This window comes from Lontra canadensis, unplaced genomic scaffold (assembly GCF_010015895.1).
Source record: "Lontra canadensis isolate GAN:19392208 unplaced genomic scaffold, GSC_riverotter_1.0 scaffold25, whole genome shotgun sequence".
In the NCBI taxonomy this organism is placed as follows: domain Eukaryota; kingdom Metazoa; phylum Chordata; class Mammalia; order Carnivora; family Mustelidae; genus Lontra; species Lontra canadensis.
The window spans coordinates 18,448,672-18,461,331 of NW_022631019.1; positions in this window are offsets into that span (position 1 = coordinate 18,448,672).

Genomic DNA, 12,660 nt, shown 5'->3' on the forward strand with positions numbered 1-12,660 from the left:
AAGGATGCTCTGGGGGTGGTGAGGACAGCATAGAACCCTGCTGGGAGGGTGAGCAAAGCTGTCCTGTATGAGGCCACATCTCACCATTACCTGAGGGCTGAGCGGGATTCCTCCCAAGTGTGGAGGAGGAGGAGGAATGAGTTCTGGGCAGAGGGATGTTCAGCTTCAAAAGCCTGAAAGCAAGAGAGAGCCTGGTAAGCTGGAAGAAGGTAAAGAAATTTCTTGGGACTGGACCAGAGTGGGGAAGGGAGAAGGGATGAAGGAGAGGCTGGGTAGTGGGCTGGGCGGGGGTTCCCTTATGAAGGATCTGGAGCAGACGCCAAGCCTGGAATGACATAACTAGATCGTACTTCTGCATACCAGTGTTTTCTCACTGTATCCAACATCTCTTGATCTCTTGTCCCAGTGATCAAGACTGATCACAGAATATTTTACATGTAACCTGACTCACTTTATGTATATGCATTCATTTAAAAGGGAAACCCTTTTTAACACTATCCTAATTTGTGTCAAATACACAAAGTGACAGTATAATGAAATCTAATGAAAATGAAACATTGTTACCTTCCATCTCCTGCCTAAGGCTCTGATCCCAAAGTCTACCTTTTTTGTTAAAACGGGAGATTAAAGAATCAACAAGGCGCTGAAGACACAATAGCACCTGGTGGGACCTTCTCCTTGACGTGATCATCAGAAAGACAGAAAGAGGAGTCAAAGGGAATATCTTCCTTGCTATGTGATTCAACGTTACTTCAAGCTGTGTCTGGATTTCTTCTGAGATTATTTTATAACAACATAAAATAATTTTATGCACGACCACTGGAACAGTTTCTACACATTGAGAAACTCACTGTAAGTGTTTCAGGTGCCTTTGACTGAGTGGGAGTAGAGTATGGAAGAGGAAATGGGATAAATGGCCAAGAAAACTGAACAAACAAATCAAATTTTATCCCCTAAGCCTTCTTACATTGGAAAGCCCACCCACCAATCCAACCACCTGGGCATCCACCTGCCTGACCCTATGCCCACCCACCGTTTTGCATGTCTGCTTGCCCACTCACAGATCCCACTTACTTACCCACTTGCTCACCTGCCTTCCATTTACCTGATTATATGCACCTGTCTCATCTACCAAATATATGCACCCACTCCCTCCATCTAATACTCTACTGAATATTCCATTCCTTTGTCTACCTATCCACCTACCATCCATCCATCCATCCACCCACCCACCCAATGTTCCATCTATCCATCCCACACATTAAATTCCACACTTACTATCTTAACTCCTGGTTCTGTTCTTTCTAAAATAGAAACTGTGGCCATGACCTCTTAATATTACTGAGTTCTGACCTGGGGTTCATTACCTCTTACAAGCTTCAGTTCTCCCCTGAGCTGCCCCTTGTCCCTAAATGGAATCTCTGAAAATCACCTTATTCTTGTTGTCCCCGAGCTCTTCCCCTTACACACTCCTCCCCACCATGGGTTTTATTTACCATAACTTTACCAGGGCAGTGTCCTGGATTGTTAAAACTGAAAGGGACTGCAGAGACCACTGAGCCCAAAGCTTTCAGCTTCTAGATGGGAGAGCTAGGGTCCAGAGTGGGCAAAGTCACAGGGTGATCCAGTCACAGGATTAAGAAACTTTTCTTTCCCAAGCTACTTTTTCCCAAGGAAAAGTTTCCCAAAAAACTTTTCTTTCCCCACAAACTACTCATGGTTTTCCAAAAGGGCAGGGCTTGTGGCATCTGAAGACATCATTTCCTTGAGTAGCTTTTCACTCAAGGACATGGGCATCACAGAACAGTGGGTTGTAAGTGGTCTGGTCTCTTACTTTCTATATCCCTATTTCCTAGAGGACAGGACATGTAAGATTTTTTTAAATTTTATTATTATTTTTTTTAAAGATTTTATTTATTTATTTGAAACAGAGAGAGAGAGAGATCACAAGTATGCAGAGAGGCAGGCATAGAGAGAGAGGAGAAAGCAGGCTCCCCGCTGAGCAGAGAGCCCGATGCGGGCCTCGATCCCAGGACCCTGAGATCATGACCTGAGCTGAAGGCAGAGGCTTAACCCACTGAGCCACCCAGGCGCCCTATTTTATTATTTTTTTTAAGCGAGGGTTGAACTCATAGCCCTGGGATCAAGAATCAGAATCAGACACTTAACCGACTAAGCCACACAGGCGTCCTGTAGATTTTTTTTTTTAAACACAGGTTTCTGGTGTTAAGAAATAAAGTTTAAATCCTTTGTTCTCATCTAGCACCCTCATTTCATGGACAAGGAATAGGTTCAGAGAGGAGAAGGTTCTTGCCCAAAGTCATACGGCAGGTAAGTGGCACAGCAGGTTTGCTAACCAGGGTTTCCTGGTCTTGTCTATTTCCTTTGCGGAGCATATGCTGACTTCAGAGGGACCTGAGTTGTGGCTGAGGAAGAGGGAATGCCATCATTTTACCCCAAGAATTTCTAGATCTAGCTTAGGGAGGGCAAGTGGTCCCATTTGCTGCTTATGGACTGAGGACATTGCTACATTTAAAAAAATCAAATGCAGTCTTCTGGACTCCTAGACTCCCTTCCGTGGGCTCTGACGGCCAAGGGCAGACAAGCAGGGGCACCAATTATACCCCAAGCCCCTCCTTTATGATGGCTCTCTTTCCTTAACAGCTGTCTCCTTTGCTCTACAAAATTCTGCCTGTTAAAGTTATGAGAACTGAGCACACTTTGTTCACTACGATTGTGGGTTTTGCTGCTGAAATTGATAATCCCTCTTGGGAGAGACATGAGATGCTTTCCTCCTTTGATACGCAGTGTGAATTGCTCTCTGCTCCCTACTGGAGGGTAGAAGTGTCAGGGTTCTGAGGACTCCTCTAGATCAGCTGTATTTGAAACTCAGCCTATCGATGTTCTTTGGGAGCTAGGGGCCAAGCTCCACATCGACCTTGTCCCAAAACCTTCCACCCGTACCGCCTGTCACTCTCAGAGTTCTCTGGGCTTGTCAACATTTGCTGAAGCATCATCCTTGTTTATTTATAGGGCGGCTGGATGCTGTGCCCCTGGCCTTTTAACACAGGTGAACTTGTCTTTGCCTGACATAATGCAGCTGTTAAGAGCAGACTCTGGAGTCAAGCTGCCTGGAGTTCAAATTCCAGCTGCCCTGTTTACTGGTTGTGCACTCTTGGGCAAATTACTTAACCTTACTGGGCCTCAGTTTCCTCATCCATAAAATGGAGACATGAACTTATAGGAAGATCAGAGAAGATAGGAGGTAGAAGGTAGGAGATAGAAGGTCAGAGATGTGAAGGAAGAGGAGAGAAAAGAGAATTGTGGGCAGAAGAGAACAGCATGTGCAAAGGTCCTGTGGCGAGAGGACACAGAGCTATTCCTAGGGACAGGAAGAAGGCCCAGGATGGTGGAGATCCTGTAGCTTGTCATGGTCAGCATCTTTTTTTTTTTTTTTTTAAGATTTTATTTATTTATTTGACAGATCACAAGTAGGCAGAGAGGCAGGCAGAGAGAGAGGGAAGCAGACTCCCCGCAGAGCAGAGAGCCCGATGAGGGGCTCAATCCCAGGACCCTGAGATCATGACCTGAGCTGAAGGCAGAGGCTTTAACCCACTGAGCCACCCAGGCACCCCGGTCAGCATCTTTTGTAGTATGCCTTCCTGTACTAGAAAGACCAAGAAGCTGGACTTCTGAAGCCAGGCCCCCAGATGGGATTTAGGTCCTAGCACCATTGATGCACCACAGACATTAACACTATAGACTCATGTCTCTCTGGTTTGGGGGCAAGGAGACTGTTTATTTGTAGCAGCTGTTGCCGAGAGCCCAGTGTCTAGAACCTCATCTGCAAAGAGCTTGGGGGCCCCCATTCACTCAGAGAAGGGATCAGGGCAGAATTTTGCTCTGGAGGCAGCAGTGGTGGTGCCAGCATCCTGATTTCCCAGCTGCTTGATCATGGCGGAGGCTGCAGTGTCATTCCGGGATCATTTCTGGAAGCTCTGCCAAGAACCCACCTCTCCAGCCCTCCCCACAGCACCAGAGCTCCCTTTCCCCCATATGAAGCTCCTTTCTGCTTAAATGAACTGGAGCGGTTTCTATGATCAGAAGCTGAGACCAGCTGTGGTGGATGAAAGAGGGCCACCAATTCTTCCCCATCAAGAAGTAGAGCTGCTTTTCCTCCCCTTCAACCTGGGCTGGGCCCATGACTTCTTAACCAAAAGATAGCGACAAATGTCATACTCTATTCCAGGCCTGGCCTTAAAGTTAAGAGCGAGGCGTTTCTGCTTTTTACCTCCTGGAATGCTCACTTTTGAGACACTCCAGCTGGCATGCCATGAGAATCCCAGGCCATAGGTAGTCCCCAGCTCACAGTGCCAGTTGTACTCCAAGGCAAGAGCCAGCATCTGTCACCAGAGAAGGGAGTGAGCATCTTGGAGAACTGGCCCAGTCACACCTCCAGATGTGTTCATCTCAGAAGAACCACACAGCTGAGCCTAGTCAAGCCCAAGAATCACGAGAAGTAACAAACAGGTGTGGTTTTAAGGCACTACGTTTCAGGGTGACTTGTTATGCAGCAACAGATAACCAAAATACCGACTAATGCAGGCAGAGGGAGTAAGAGGAAGTGAGACAAAGCAGGGCAGGTCAGCAGGAGTAGATTACATGGAACCTGGATGGTCACGGTCAGGAGTTCTGTTGTCATCCTGAGAGCTGAGGAAAGCTGTGGAAACATTGAGCAGGAAGGTGGCATGTTCGTATCTTCCTTTTCTATGGATCACCCTGCCTGCTGTGTGGAGAACAGACTGGAGAGGTGAGCCAGTCTGACTCATCTGTTGTTGAGGCTATGGTTTGGGCTGGGGGAGACGGGTAGGAATCGAAAGGGAGCAAGATGGGTGGCTCAGGGATACTTAGGAGATAAAATTGTAATGCTGGGTGATGGCTCAGTGGCAGCTGGCCAGCTGCATGGGCTCTACCCGATCTGTTCTTGCTTCTCTCAGGGTCCCTGTTACCTAGGGCCTCCTGTCTCTACAAGGCATGAAGGGGAAGGAGCGAGGGCTCAGGTGTCACAGATACATTGGGTGTGAGTCCCCCATTCACCCCCTACCTTCTGTGTTACTTTGGACAAGTCACCTAACTGCTCTAGACTTCACTTTCCCTCTTCAGTCAAATGGAGGTAATAAGATGATCATAGTAATCCCATTGGTTTATCAAACGTGCCTGGTGCACAGTGGGCGTGCAATAAATAGTTGAATGAATGAATGTAATGGGCTGGAACCAATGGCATATGAGGGAAAAATAGGCTTATTTTTCTTGTCCACCTGGAAACTTCTTCTGTCAAGGGAAGTCTTTCCTTCTCTTCACTCCTGATGGCCATCGGACAGATCCATGACTTTCTGGTCCCTTGGAGTTAAATAACAGGTTCATTTTGGGAATTAAAACTTACCTCCAGGAACTGCAAAGTCCACCCCAACCCAGTGAGGTATAACATTGTGATTTCCTGTCCAGCTCAAAGCTCAAACAGATCCCTCCTTCACTGAGTACCTACTATGTGTCAGACCTGTGCTGGGGGCAGGTAGAGTTGCCAGATCAAATACAAGAAGGTCATTAAATTTGAATTCCGGACAAATTAGTGAATAATCTGTTAGTATATGTATGTCCCAAATATTGCCCGGAGCATACTCACAGTAGAAATTATCAGTTAGGGGCCCCTGGTGGGCTCAGTTGGGAGAGTGTGTGGCTCTTGATCTCAAGGTCAAGAGGTCAAGCCCCATGTTGGGTGTAGAGATTATTTAAATGAATACACTTAAAAAAAAAAAAAAGGAATCATTGGTTGTTTATTGGAAATGCAAATGTAACTGGACTTCCTATATTTTTATTTGCTACATGGCAGCCCTCGTCCGCCTTGTCCCATCCCAGGGGCGTATGAGCCCTCCCTGCTTCTGCCAAAGGCATTTGACTCTAGGTGAGCAGACAGGTCAAGGGATACCTTTCTATTTTCCCCTTGGCCCATTTGACATGACATGACTACACACACGGTTTGAGCGGAGCTCCTTTGTCAGTCTGATTGGCTCCACTACCTATAGGTTTCCACCATTACAGCTACATTCCTTTGGTCTTTGGAAACTTGTTTCTTTTCAGATGGTTAGGAAAGCACGTCTCCCTCTGGGGCAGATTAAAGCCCTATGGGTTAATCTGTTATGTGACAGGGTATTGGGAGTAGGAGTTTCTGAGAAGAGCACTTAGTGGTGATTTCCTGGAAGGGGTGGGGGCGTTTTTGCCGGGAGGGTGGGGAGTGGCCTGATGGAGGAGTGAGAGGGACCCAAACCGTGGATCCTGGGCCCAGCTACTGGCTGAAGTGGATCCTCTCTACCCTTATCTGAGCGACAGGCTGAAGAGGAGGCACCCGGAGAGGGCCTGGAAAGGGCCTGGTGGAGGCCCCGGTCTGTGGGGTGGCAAAAGGGAAGCCCAGGGAGAGCTGGGCTGGGGACGTGGGAAGGGACGGGCTGAAGAGTGTGGATTTGGGGCAAGGCCCTGCCTCATGGGCTCTAGAGCCCCCGTCTTAACTTGGGGTGTTGGGGTAGCCCACCAGACCCCTGTCCCAGTTCCCTTTGAACTTTTATCTCTGACTCACCAGGGCAAGCTGGACATCTGCTGTGTCCTGTGGTACCCCCCACCCCCACCAGGAGAGTCTGCTTCTGTGTCTGCCATCCTCTGCCACCATGGGCACATGGGGCCTGGCATGGTGTGGGCTGCACATGCCCATGGGAGGAACAGCCTTTTTCCCACCTGTCCTCAGGCCCTGACCCTGGTTTTCTATCCAGAAGCAGGAACCAGGTGTAGAGGAAGGCAAGGAAGGGAAGGAACCATGCTCCTGTCTTTAGCTCCTCCTTCCACTGGCCTTTGAAAGTAACCACTGAGCCTTTGGGGGTTCCTGTCATGTAAGTATGGTTACTTCCAGCTTTCCCTTGGCAGTTTAGGGCTCGGGGCGCTTGGTTCCTCTTACAACCCATGGATCTCCTTTTCTGCCTTCCACATTTGTTAATGTTATCTCTCTGTGCTAATTAGCCTTGTAGTTTTATGCCTTGAAAAAAATCCCCTTTGCCTTTGCGTTAGTGGAGCGTCAGGAGGGAGCTGAGCTGGGTGTGCGCATGCTCCGTCTGTCTTATTTAACCAGATTTCAGTCAGTCTGATTTAATCTTTGCAACGATACCAAGGGCCCACTTATTACCCTCATTTTCCCAGCGAGGGAACTGAGGCTCAGTGACGGTGTCCACAGAGCTACTGAGTGGCACGACCTGGGACCTCCCACAACCCTCTGTCTCCAACACTGTTTTCATCTTACACAGCACTCCTGGCAGTGCCCCGAGAAGGCCATGCCCTCTTTAACCCCCCAAAGTCGGCCTCTTATGTTGCAAAATCCCAGTTTGTCGGAAGGATGCCTTGGGGTGACCATGCCTTCTCCCATCTGCCCGTGTGCTCTGCCTGAGGCTTCTGCAAGAGCCGAGGCAGCATGAGAGAAATAAGCTATTGTCGAACACAATTAACAATTGGAAATGACCTTAATGTCCAACGATAGCAGATTGGGTAAATAAATTACGGTATACCCATTTAAGAATTACTATCTGGCTGTCGGAATGATGAGGTAGAAGAATATTTAATTTCATGGAAAAATGCTCCTGACATATCGCTAAATCAAAAAAAGCACATTTTCCAAGCAGTAGGTGCCGTATAACAATAGCAAACACATATAATAACAAATTAATAAAAAAGCAATTAACACTTACTTGGAACCCTTGACCCTTGAGTGTAAGTTCCAAGCCAATATTCAAAGTCAGAAGGAATTCTCTCTGCCCCAGGATATGAGATCAGGTCATAAAGCCTTAGTTCCACCCTTCCCCCACCTCTACCTCTCCTCCCTCCTGATCCTGAAGCTTATAGTTCACACCCTGTGGACAAGAAAGTGTACTGACCTTTCCCTCACCCTTACCCGGGGCTTATTGAATCTCTACTCGGAAATACCACGGGTACCGAGAACATTTTATTTATTTAAAGATTTTATTTATTTCTCAGAGAGAGAGAGAGCCGGAGCCGCTGAGCAAGGAGCCGGATGTGGGACTCAATCCCGGGATCCTGGGATCATGACTTGAGCCGAAGGCAGACCCTTAACTGACTGAGCCACCCAGGAGTCCAGAGAACATTTTAAATAGTCAAGTTTTTCTTTACCGTCAAGCTGGGCCCTTCGAAAACACCCCCTTTTTTTTTTCCTTTGAGGGAAAGGAGGGGTGAGTGCATGAGAGAAGGTGAGGGAAGTGGTGGGGAGTTGTAATGCTAGAAGGAAAATACCCCCGCTACACAATAAATGAGGAAAAATGTACCAGAAACGTAGCCACAGCCTACTTTACGAAACACTGGATTTCCTTTTCCAGAGCTCCTCCAGACGAGGATAAAGATTTATGTGTTGAGGATGCCTTAGAATAGTGTGCCTCAAAATCAGGATCATTAGCCATTATGGCTGTGCTGTCCAGTCCAGTAGCCACTAGGCACATGGGGCTCATGGCGCACTTGAAATGTACCATAAATGTAAAAAACACACTAGACCATGAAGACCTGGTGTGTAAAAAAGAATGTAACTTACTTTATTACTGATTTTAAAATACTAATTGAATGGATAATATTTTAGCTATTTTGGATTAAGTAAAATAGATGATTAAAGTTAACTTCACCTTACAGGATTGTTTAAATTAAAAAACGTTTTTAAAGCCCTGTGGTCTCTGTGGCTTGACACGACACATATTAATTTTTCATCTAAGCTCCATGCCGGTGCAGCCAACGCAGATGTGCAGAAGGTTTTGATTGTCGTAATCGGGCAGGGACTCTGGCTGATGGAGCAGCTGCTGGCTCCAGCGCTTTAAGTCACTTTGTGAGAGGAAAAGCCGCAGCTCTGGAGGATCTGGCTCTGGCCATTAAATCCTCTGGCCTAGAAGTGACGCCTGCCATTCTGCTTCCAATTCTTTGGCCAGAATTAGTCACGTGGCTCCTCCATTCAACTGCAAGGGGGTGGAACAATTCTACCACGTGCTCCAAAGGCAGACATCCAGAAATCCTTGGCAAACGGGACAAAGGACCCACTTTTTAAATTTTAAATAAATTTATTTAAAATTTATCAGCTTAAAAAAAATTTTTTTAAATATAAAGAATACTAGATAAAGTAGAATGGAACAAAATAGGAAAGGGAGGGAATCACAAAGCTTTAATGTATGTATGTATGTATGTATGTATGTATTTGACAGACACACAGCAAGACACAGAATACTGGCAGGGGGAGTAGGAAAAGGAGAAGTCTCCGTTCCCGCTTCCCCCACTGCCCAACAGGGAGCCACGCGGGGCGCGATCCTAGAACCCTGGGATCAGGACCTGAGCTGAAGGCAGATGCCTAATGACTGAGCCACTCAGGCACCCCATAAAGCTTTTAAATTATGGTGAGGCTCAATAAATATTTGTGGAATGTTGAAAATTCTTTCTGAAAAGGGATTGTAGACACAACAAACATGTCTCTTTTTGCTTTTTTATTAACCAAGTGCTTGCCCACTGGTTATCTCAGACAGGGTATATGAAGGGTCCCCTTTATGAACAAATTGGTTCAGAGAGAAGAGTGATTTGCTCAGCTCATCCAATCAAATGGCAGAGCTGGGACAAGGAAGATAACTGGTGGGATTCCATCTTCAAAACCATCTTTCTTTTTTATCAACCTTGAATCCGAAACTTGCTATTTTATATTTCTTTGCACAATACAAATATTTAACATGTACTGCATTTAGTACTCACATCACTGTTATTTTTTACCCAAGGAAACTGAGGCAGAAATAGATGAGATGACCTGCTCAAAGTTACATTGTCAATAAGAGGCAGGACCTGGTTTCATTTGCAGGTCTATAAGATTCAAGGCTGTAACCACAATTCTTTTGTCACTCTGCCTTATTGATCTGGTTTTAGAAAACACTTGAATGGCATAATGGATAAGGCTTGAGGGTACTTCCTCAAGATTGTTTGGTGCATGTGGTCTTTGCCCAGCAACACCTGCCCAATGCCTCGGGCCCTTCTTAACATCCTAACACCGTAAGAGCAGATATTTTGAGATCCTGCCTGGAATTTGGAGCCTCGATAAGCAACCCATGGACATTAGAAAACAGACAGACAGGGGTGTCTGTGTGGCTCAGTCAGTTGGGCGGCTGCCTTCAGCTCAGGTTATGATCCTGGGGTCCTGGGATTGAGCCCCATGTCGGGCTCCCTGCTCCGTGGAGAGCCTGTTTCTCCCTCTCCCTCTGTCTGCTGCTCTGCCTACTTGTGCTCTCTATCTGTCAAATAAATAAAATCTTTACAGAAAACAAACAAAAACTCCCTAATATTAGCAAGTGGAACCAGACGACTACATTACGCCAGGATTACATTTTAAAGATACTATTTCATTTCTAGCTTTATGGGCCTTGATGTAAGCTTTTGGAAGTGTATTTTTATGAGACGCAGATATTTATTTTACATGCTCTTGAAAAAGAGTGCTGTAAATAAAAGCTAACATTTAGTTCTTGTTATATGCCCTGTACCCTGCTAAGAAATTAGTGTGGATAATTTCATTAATCCTCACAATGTTAATGAGGTAAATGTCACCCTGAATTTCAGGAGTGAGAAGAACTTTGACCCCTTACTATGCTTGTGCAAGTGGCCTCCACTGGTATTCTCAAGTACTGAGACCAGCATCTGCTCTGCCTCTAACTACAAGATACTTATATGTTTTGATTCTTAAATTCCATATCTACCATTAAGCAGGATGATCAAGGGGTGTCTGGGTGGCTCAGTTGCTGTCTACTTTCGGCTTAGATCATGATCCCAGGATCCTGGGACTGAGCCCTCCATCGGACTCTCTGCTCTTCGGGAAGCCTGCTTTTCCCTCTCTCTCTGCTTGTGTTCCCTCTCTCACTGTCTCTCTCTCTCTCTCTGTCAAATAAATAAATAAAATCTTAAAAAAAAAAAGCAGGATAATCTAGACACTCTCAGAGAGGAGGGGTTTGCCTGATTAGGGCTTACTACAATAGAACTTTCATCTGAAATGAAATCCATGTCTGAATTAATCTTCACTTGACAAATGAAAGTTCTCATAGGGACCATGGACAGAGTATTTGGAAATGGAGCTTCCCTTCCTGCAAACTTGGTTACAAAGTTTCAGTTCGGGTTGCTAGCTTGCTTGCCACTAAGAAATGAGGCAGCAAGTGATTCTTGTTCTTCATAACATCAATTGACATTGATCAAGTGCTCACTATGTGCCAGACTCTATGCTCAGTCATTGACAAGGATTAGCTCCCATAGTCCTCAGAACCACCATATGTGGTGGGTGTTGTGAACCTGTCCATTTCACAGATGAGGAAACTGGGGGCTCAAGAAGTGGGCAATTTGCCCAAGGTCTCAGTGCTGGTAGGAGACTGAGTCCAGACTCAATACTGGTACTCCAACTCCAGAATTCTTTTTCTTACCATTCTGCTTTCCCTTTTCCAACATACAGAGGACTTGGGTTTGGGAGGCAGATCAAGAACAAGTCTGGCTCAGCTCCTGCTCACTTGGAGGATGAGCCTGACATTGCTTCAGTCTCTCTCTCTCTCTCTTTTTTAAAGATTTCATTTATTTGTTTGACAGAAATCACAAGTAGGCAGAGAGGCAGGTGGGGGGGTGGGGAAGCAGCCTCCCTGCTGAGCAGAGAGCCCAATGTGGGGCTCGATCCAAGGACCCTGAGATCATGACCTGAGCCGAAGGCAGAGGCTTAACCTACTGAGCCACCCAGGCGCCCCTGCTTCAGTCTCTTGATGGTCAGCTATCCCATTTAATTCTCACATCATCTTCCTGAAGTATGTATTACTATTGATACCCCCCCTTTTAAAAATTTTTTTAAATTTTTTATTTCTTTTCAGCATAACAGTATTCATTGTTTTTGCACCGCACCCAGTGCTCCATGCAATCCGTGACGTCTCTAATACCCACCACCTGGTTCCCCCAACCTCCCACCCCCCGCCCCTTCAAAACCCTCAGATTGTTTTTCAGAGTCCATAGTCTCTCATGGTTCACCTCCCCTTCCATGACACCCCCTTTTGACAGATGGAAAAACTGAGGCTCAGAGAGGTCAGACAAGTTGCCCAAGATCAACTGGTCAATGTGTGGTAAAATCAGGCTTCTCTGACTTCAAAGCCTTGACATTAGGCCAGGATTTTTCACCCTTGACACTGTTGACACTTGTGGCTGGACAGTCTTATTTATTTTTTTTACAATTTTTATTCATTTGACAGAGAGAGAGAGAGAGCAAGCACACAAGCAGGGGGAACCAGAGAGGGAGAAGCAGGCTGAGTAGGGAGCCCAATGTGGGGCTCGATTCCAGGACTCTGGGATCAAGACCTGAGCTGAAGACAGATGCTTAACTGACTGAGCCACCCAGGAGCCCTTGGACAGTTCTTTATTGTGGGGGGCTGCCCTCTGCCTTCTAAGATGTCTAATAGCATCCTTGACCTCTATCCACTAGATGCCAGCAGCACTCCTCTCCCAACTGTGACGGCCGAAATTCTCTCCAGACTTTTCCAAATGTTCTCTGGGGGTAACATTGCTCCCAGTTGAGAATTCTTA